Below are 8,537 nucleotides of genomic sequence, written 5' to 3' on the forward strand. Positions count from 1 at the left end.
TGCATTTTCCTCCTGAGGCATAGTTGTTTTTGTCTTGTGCAGGTGTAAGTGTCTCAAAGAATATCTCCCAATTCTTCACCTCCACAGTGGAGAAGTGCATTTCTTTTTATTATGTCATCTTTAATTTCAAAACCCACCATTGCACCTTTAAACCAACAATCTACATTTGCCAGTGTGGGAATGCAGATGATGGCTTCGAATGCACATCAAAATGTGACAGATTAGGCAAAGAAAATGCCATCCTGATAGTGCGTGATCAAGGATTGCATTCCTGATAAAGAAAAACCTACTGGAATGATCCAAGATGATTTTGTATTTTGATTGGATGGCTATTTTGCTGAGACCAGTGGGTACTGTGTAGGTCTTCCTCTTGCTAATACCAAACTGTAGTGTGCCTAACAATAGGCTACCACTTCAATGTGTTCCCCAAATCTCCAACTTAAAAGGTTGTTTGCAGAAAGCAGACAAATACCATCCAATAATTGCATACCTCAATGCAATGTTTCTTATTTCTCACCAGCTCACCTCTGGGGAGGCTCGATGTGAAGTTCTTGGGAAGCAGCAGGTAAATTCAGTAAGAAAAATTAAGAATCAGAAGTGCACGTTCTGTTAAAACACGGCTTCCTTTATTTTCTAGACTTCCTCTGCTGGTATATGTGTGTGGTCGCCTTAAGTGGACTGTTGTGATAGACTTCCTCCAACTACCCAAGGGAGACCCAGGGTCAGGTTACAATCATTTATTCATGGTTCAGGAATGAAGAAACTAGCCGAGATAAATCTCTGATACAACACTCTCCTCTGATACAGCTCTCAGTTCAAATACAACTCACAGGCAGACCATTCTAATTATAGCTGTCTCCGCCAAGTCAAAGCTGCTTATACAACTCGTCAATACAGAGAAAAGTGATTAATTTCAATTTTGCTTTATCAAACCTTTCACCCAAAAGCTTGGCTGTTATTTCTCAGCCTGAGATTTCCTGTTCTTCTAACAAGTAAGCAGTCTTGCTGGTGAGTTCTGCTGATCTTAGGTCCTTGAAGCATAAGCTTTTGACTAACATGTGCTCTTTACTCTAATGCAGGGCTAGTCCCCCTTTTACTAAATTATTCATTCACCCGACTAGGACAAAATGCACAATGCGATTTTCAATACACTGCACCATTCAAATAATGTGGCCAAATATGTCTAGCTGGTGGACATTCTTATCATCGCTATGCAAACTGCATCAGATCTTGGATTTCCTTCTCATAGTGCTGTCGTATTGAGGCATAAACTTGATTCCAGTGCTTGTCTCATAGCAGTGCAAGTTGTGAGTAATGTTGCTGGCTGGAAAGCTTGCTGAAATTTAACGCACTTGCTTCTTTACTGCAACTGCAATATCAAACAAAGGTTTAATCAGAAACAATAGTATAATGGACTCATTCGCTTCTGCCACACAACATTGGAGAGCTCTATCCCAGCAGAGGAACAGCAATCAAAGGAGAACTCTCACCTCAGCCATTGCAAACCTATAACATTTCCAGTGCTGGTGTTTAGGATGCTAGATCCTGGTCTGCGCTGAATCCTCACAGTGAACTGTAAACCTCAGGAAGAACATGTGGGAAAACGGGTGTTTGAAAATTGAGTGTCCTCCTGCCCTGTTAAATAGTAACAACTGCACTCCCTGAATCAAGCAAGTATCTGGAATGTTTGCATTAAAATACGGATGCAGCACTGAAAATATTTTGGCCTCGGTGTTGCTTATTCTTTTTTTGTGCCTCAGCTGACTTATTGTCAGTCTAGAGTGACTCCTGCGGTACGTAGCTGTACCCCTCAGAAGCTAAGCTGCTGCATCGTAAGTGCTGTGTTACAGGCGAATACCTCTTCATCTCATTAAATGGTAAATTTGGAACACATTTGGAAGGTTTTAAAATCAATAATTTGAATTTACTCAGCTGTATGTTCTTGGCCTTTCTCACCATTCGAATGCTAAATAAAGATTTTTGTACCTGTTGCTTTGGGAGCTTTGGGATGGTTTGCAGCTGTTTCTTAAAAATAAAATCCTTCACCCCTTTGACCTCCACCTACAGCAATGGGTCCTTTGGGAGGTGATCAATGCTTTCACAGGCCTATCTAGGTGGTGTCCTCTATCTCCTCACCACATACAGAACTGTTCACTTGCTTTAGGTACCGTCGTTACATTCCTATGAGATTACAATACTTTAAGCTACTCCTGGGGCCTTACGCCTTAAGAAATGTGAATTTTCACTTACTGTGTTCCGTTTGAAGGCTCTTTGATACTGATCTCCAGTACCTTACTGTGGGATTAGTATCAGGAACTGCTGCACTGAAGTGCAACTTGGTTGGTCTCTTTAAAAGGTCAATTGTTAATTTTACATATAGGAGCGAGAGATTTTTGTTAACCACAGATATTAAGGAATGTGAAGTTTTCTGCATTTAGTTCACAAATCAGTCATGATTGTGTGAAATGGTGGTCACAGGAGCCAAAATGGCCTCCTTCTGTTTCTACGTTTTAAGTTTTGTTACCTGCGTATAATCCTTGCCACTAGCAAGGTCAGCATTTGTTGTCCATCCCTACTTGCCTTTGATATGGTGGCAGTGAGCCACCATCTTGAAACATTGCAATCCTTGTGTTGTAGGTACACCCATTGTGCTGTTAGGGAGGCAGTTCCAGGATTTTGACCCAGTGAAGGAACAGCAATATATTTCCAAGTCAGGATGGTGAGTGACTTGGAGGGAAATTTGAAGGTGGTGGTGTTTCCAGGTGTCTGCTGCCCTTGCCTTTCTAGATGGTAGATGTCGCGGGTTTGGAAGGTGCTGTAGAAGAAGCCTTGGCGAGTTGCTACGGTGCATCTTGTTGATGGTACATACTGCTGCCACTGGATATTGTAGTGGAAGATGTGAAGGTTTAAGCTGGTGGATGGGGTGCTAATCAAACGGGCTGCTTTCTTCTGGCTAGTGTTGAGCTTCTTGAATATTGTTGGAACTACACTCATCCAGGCAAGTGGAGAGTAATTTATCACATGCCTGATTTGTACCTTGTAGATGGTGGATAGGTATACCTGATCTTTCACCCTACCCTGCATGACCTAGGTTATGCTTTATACCCAAAGAGAACAGTTGGAAATCTATTCCCATGCTTCAACTGAAGCAGGGCCCACTTTGTGTCTTCAGTTGACGGTGAAAGCCAGGCATTTCACTTTTCAATGAAGCTGGCTTTAGCTACATGATCTGGCAGGATTGATAAACAAGTCTTGCTTGTTGTTTTAAGAATATAAGAAAGCAGAAATAAAGACAGAGCAATTTAACTTGCTTCTCCGTGTAGGCTTAGGTCAGGGTTAGAGTTCGGGTGGGCCCAGGAATAGTGTTTGATGCTCGCTGGTCGCTTTTTGCTTGTTTGTGTTGACTCTCTGAAGCTTCACTTCATGTCATGAGAGACCTGAAGTGATCAACCCGATCTGAAGCTAAAATTATCAACAGTCTCACTTCAGGCAGGCGGGAGCCTATTCTGTTCGTTGAAGTAATTAACAAAAAGCACTATAGCAAATTATACAATATGTAACACATTTATTAAATACCTTCCCTGTTGGGACATTCGATTTTAAGGAAAGGTGAGATACACACACTAGGCCTGGGAATATAGACGGTTAAGGTGTGCTTTATTGTGTGAGTGTTTTTAAGGATTTTGAAAGGAAGCTGAAGAGGACATAGAGAGAATTTTCTTATGCTGGTTAACATACATAACATAGAACATACAGTGCAGAAGGAGGCCATTCGACCCATCGAGTCTGCGCCGACCCACTTAAGCCCTCACTTCCACCATATCCCGTACCCCAGTAACCCCACCTAACTTTCTTGGTCACTAAGGGCAATTTAGCATGGCCAATCCACTTAACCGGCACATGTTTGAACTGTGGGAGGAAACCGGAGCACCCGGAGGAAACCCACGCAGACACGGGGGAGAACATGCAGACTCCGCACAGACAGTGACCCAGCAGGGAATCGAACCTGGGACCCTGGCGCTTTGAAGCCAGAGTGCTATTCACTTGTGCTACTGTGCTGCCCAAATGTTGACCTAGACCCAAGTCACAAAACTGTAAAATGAGAGTCAGACCACTCAGTAGAGAAGTTAGGAAACATTTCTTCAGGCAGAGGGTATTAGGAGCGTCAAATTCCCTCCAACAAAAAGGGATTGATTAATAGTTTTAAACCTGCACTCAATAGGTTCCTGTTGAACAAGGCTTTTGGAGCCAAACCAGGTGGATCAAGGGAGGGAACAGATCCGCCATGATCTCATTGAGTGGTTTCAACCTAATCCTATATTTTCCAAATCACTGCACACCATAAATGACTATGATCTTTTTCTGAAATGAAGGCCATTTTGGTAAGTAACTGTTCGGGCAGTTTTCAGGACGAGATGAGGGCTTTGAGTAGCAAAGATCTGATGAGTTCATGATGGAGAAATTATCCACATTCGCAGTGACTCTCCCTCGTGATCTGCTAAGTTGTATAGACCAAAATGATCCCTATTGGTCAGTGTTGACTCAGCAGTGGTCCTGGTTTATGGGGAGCAGGAGGGGGGAATTCTGACAAGTTTATTATTCAACTAATACCATTGGAAGTGTTCAGGTGTAAAGGTCAAGTGGGCACAGAATTGAACTCAGCTGTGAATAATCACCACTTGATTGATACTGGAGGGGAACCAATGTCCCATAATCAAGGGTGTCTGGCTTCAAGAGGGTAAGGTGAACAAAGATTGAGAATTGTTATATCCTACACATGACCTCTGGGAATGGGCCGATTCGCCTCCCCATAAGCTTCGTGTAATATGAGCATCCCTGATGTCCGGCAGGGCCTGCATCAATAGAGTAATGGACTCTAACATAAAACCCAGCCCAGATAGGAGCCAAGCTAGAGTATTGTAGAATCCCTACATGCAGCAGGAGGCCATTCAACCCATCAGGTTTGCACAGGGCCTTGGAAAAAGCAACCTACCTAAGCACTAATGGGCAATTTAGCATGGCCAATCCATTTGACTTGCACATCTTTGGACTGTGGGAGGAAACCGGAGCACCCAGAAGAAACCCATGCAGACATGGAGAGAAAGTGCAAGTTCTACACAGTCACCCATGGTCAGAATCAAATCTGGGTCCCTGATGTTGTGAGGCAGCAGTGCTAACCACTGTGCCACCATGCCGTTCAGGCTGGGACCTGAATGTTATGTGTATATAGTTGCTTAAAACAATAAATAGTTTTCTTTTAAGTTCACGAACCAGACTCCTCTGTGTTCGTTGTGGTTTGTGATGCAGAACAAGGCCAGCAGCGCGGATTCAATTCCCGTACCAGCTGAGAATTCTGAATTCTCCCTCCGTGTACCCGAACAGGCACCGGAATGTGGCGACTAGGGGCTTTTCACAGTAACTTCATTGCAGTGTTAATGTAAGCCTGCTTGTGACAATAAATAGATGATATAAAAAGTGGAGTTAAAGTCAGCTGTGCTACATATCGAAGGCATGGCTATCTCCTCTCAGTCTACTGGGTTAAAGTTTGACCCATGTGATCATTAAAAGATACATACAAACATCCGAATTAGGATCAGGAGCGGACCACTCAGCTCTTCTAGCCTGCTCCGCCATTCGATAAGATAATAGCTAATCTGATTCTAACCTCAACCCACATTCGTGCCTACCCCCTTTCGCCCCCTGGCTTATCAAGAATCTATCTAGCTCTGCCTTAAGAATATTCATAGACTCTGCTTCCAGTGTCTCCTGAGGAAGAGAGTTCCAAAGTCTCATAAACGCTTGAGAGAAAAAGATTTGCCTCGTCTCTGTCTTAAGTATATGACCGCTCATTTTAAAACAGTGACCCCTCTAGGTGGGGAACTTATTTTCTCTTTCGCAACGTAACATGCAATGCTAACTTGACGCAAGCAGTTTCATCCATGCTGTTGTGTTGATCCCAGGATGGCCGCATCTAAGGAAATGAAGGGACTGATTCTTTTAATTCATTCTCTGGATGCGGGCTTCGCTGGCTATGCCAGCATTGATTGCTCATCCCAAATCTCCCTTCAGAAGGTGGTAGTGAGATGTATTTTTGAAGGACCACACTCCCTGAGGTGTAGGTCCGCCCACAGTGCTGTTAAGGAGGGAGTTCTATGATTTTGATCCAGAAACAGTGAAGGAACGGCAATATATTTCCCAGCCAGGATGGTTTGGGGCCTGGAGGGGAACTTGCAAGTGGTGGTGTTCCCATGTGATTGCCTCCTTTGTCCTTCTAGATGTTTGAACCTTTCTCCGGTTGACTTTCCTGTTCGCGGATGAGGAGGAATTTTTTTCACTCAAAGGATTGTGAAACGTTAGAATTCACTACCACAAAGGGCTGTGGAAGCTCAATCAATGAGCACATTGAAGACAGAAATCAAGAGATTTCCGCCCTGGTTGTGCCGGCGGGAACTCTGCGGGAACGCTCGGGGGGCGGCCTGTGGTGGGGGGGGGGGGGTGCTCCTTCACCGGGGGTGGCCTCCGAAGGGGTCTGGCCCGCGATCGGGGCCCACCAATCGGCGGGCCGGCCTCCCCACCCCCGGGCCTACATTCCGCCGCGGCCGGCCCCTGAACACCCACGCCATATTGCGTCGGGGCCGGCGTGCGTAAGCAGGGAACCTGCGTATGCGCAGGATGGCACGTCCCAACTGCACATGCGCAGGATTGAGCTGCCCCAACTGCGCATGCGCGGGTTGGTGCGGCGGTAAGGACACTGGAGTGGCGTGAACCGCTCCAGCGCCGTGCTGGCCCACTGTGGGGAGCAGAATAGGTCGTGCCCGGGCCCTGTTCGCGCCGTCGTGAAACACGACGTTCTGTGGAGAGAAAAGGGGCCTACCATTTTGAGTCTGGATGACTCTTTGTCAAAGCTGGAGAGAATTGGAAATGGGCTCAGGTTTATATTATTGTCGAGTGGGGGGGGTGGAGTGGTGGGGCTGGATAGGGGGCCAACGACTGGTGGAGATTGGCAAAGACATCGTGGACAGAAAGACAAAAGGAATGTAAATGGAGGTGACTAAGGCTAAGAAGGGTGCTGGTAGTGGCACATAAAGAGATTAGAACGTCTGAAAGGCAGAGCAAAGGTGAGCAGTGTGTCAAAGGGCACCGAGGCATAGTTGGTCCAAGTGGAGTGGGGGAGGGGGAACAATGGTGAGGGAAAAACTGATCAATGGAAGAAATTAAAATAATAGATGGAAATAAAAATGGGGCGAAGGTGGAGGAGAGAGTTCACAGTCTGAGGTTATTAAACTGAAATGTGAAGTCCGGAAGGCTGTAACTGCCTAACCGGAGGATGAGATGATTTTCCTCCAGTTTGCACTGGGCTTCACTGGAACATTGCAGTAGGCCAAGGACGGACATGTGGACATGAGAGCAGGATGGTGAGTGAAATGACAAGCGACAGGAAGGTCTGGGTCCTGCTTGTGGACGGACTGGAGGTGGTCTACAAAATGGTCACCCAGTCTGCATTTAGTCTCTCCAACGTAGAGTAGACCGCACTGGGAGCAACGGATGCAATAGACCAAATTGAAAGAGATACGCGTGAAGCACTGTCTCACTTGAAAAGAGTGTTTAGGGACTGAGATGATGAGCAGGGAGGAGGTAAAGAGGCAGGTGTTACACCTTCTGCGATGCATGGGAAGGTGCCATGGGAAGAGGGTGAGATGTTGGGCCTGATGGAGGAGTGGACCAGGATATCTCAGAGGGAACGGCCCCTGCGAAATGCTGATGGGTGGAGTGAGGGGAAGATGGGTTTGATGATGGCATCACGCTGGAGCTGGCGGAACTGGCGGAGGATGATTCTTTGAGTGCGGAGGTTGGTGGGGTAAAAAGTGAGGACAAGGGGAACCCTGCCCTGGTTCTGGGAAAGAGGAGAGGGGGGTGAGGGCAGAGGTGCGGGAGATTGGTCAGACATGGTTGAGAGCCCTGTCAACCACAGTGGATGGAAAAACACGATTAAGGAAGAATGAAGACATGTCAGCAACACCAACTTAGAACGTGGCCTCATTGGAACAGATGCGATGGAGGCGAAGGAGCTGGGAGAATGGGATGGAGTCATCACAGGATGTAGGGTGTGAAGAGCTGTAGTCGAGGTAGCTGTGGGCGTCAGTAGGTTTGTAATGGATATCAGTGGACAGCCTATTCCCAGAAATTGAAACAGAAAGGTCAAGGAAGGGAAGGGAACTGTCGGAGTTGGACCATGTGAAGGTTGTAGAGGAGTGGAAATTGGAAGCAAAATGAATACATTTTTCCAGGTCCAGATAGGAAGTGGCACCAAAACAGTCAGTGATGTGCCGATAAAAGAGTTGTGGGAATGGACCATGTAGGACTGGAAGAAGTAATGATCCGCATACCCCATAAAGGGACAGGTAAAACTGCAAGCCATACTGGTACCCATAGCCACACCTTTGGTTTGTAGGAAGTGAGACATGTTAAGGGAGAAATTGTTGAGTGAGAGGAGAAGTTCAGCCAGACGGAGGAGAGTGTTTGTGAATGGGGATTAT

General features: G+C 46.1%; 1 long non-coding RNA gene across 1 annotated transcript; it reads right to left on the reverse strand.

The window, feature by feature from the left end:
• Nucleotides 1-722: 722 nt before the first annotated feature.
• Nucleotides 723-1,727, reverse strand: LOC119971335. The gene is made up of 2 exons (XR_005461819.1): nucleotides 1,491-1,727; nucleotides 723-1,369 (listed from the first exon to the last, which is right to left on the reverse strand). It is a non-coding gene; the product is annotated as an uncharacterized LOC119971335 (long non-coding RNA).
• Between the last annotated feature and the right edge of the window lie 6,810 nt (nucleotides 1,728-8,537).

Source organism: Scyliorhinus canicula, chromosome 1, assembly GCF_902713615.1.
Source record: "Scyliorhinus canicula chromosome 1, sScyCan1.1, whole genome shotgun sequence".
In the NCBI taxonomy this organism is placed as follows: Eukaryota; Metazoa; Chordata; class Chondrichthyes; order Carcharhiniformes; family Scyliorhinidae; genus Scyliorhinus; species Scyliorhinus canicula.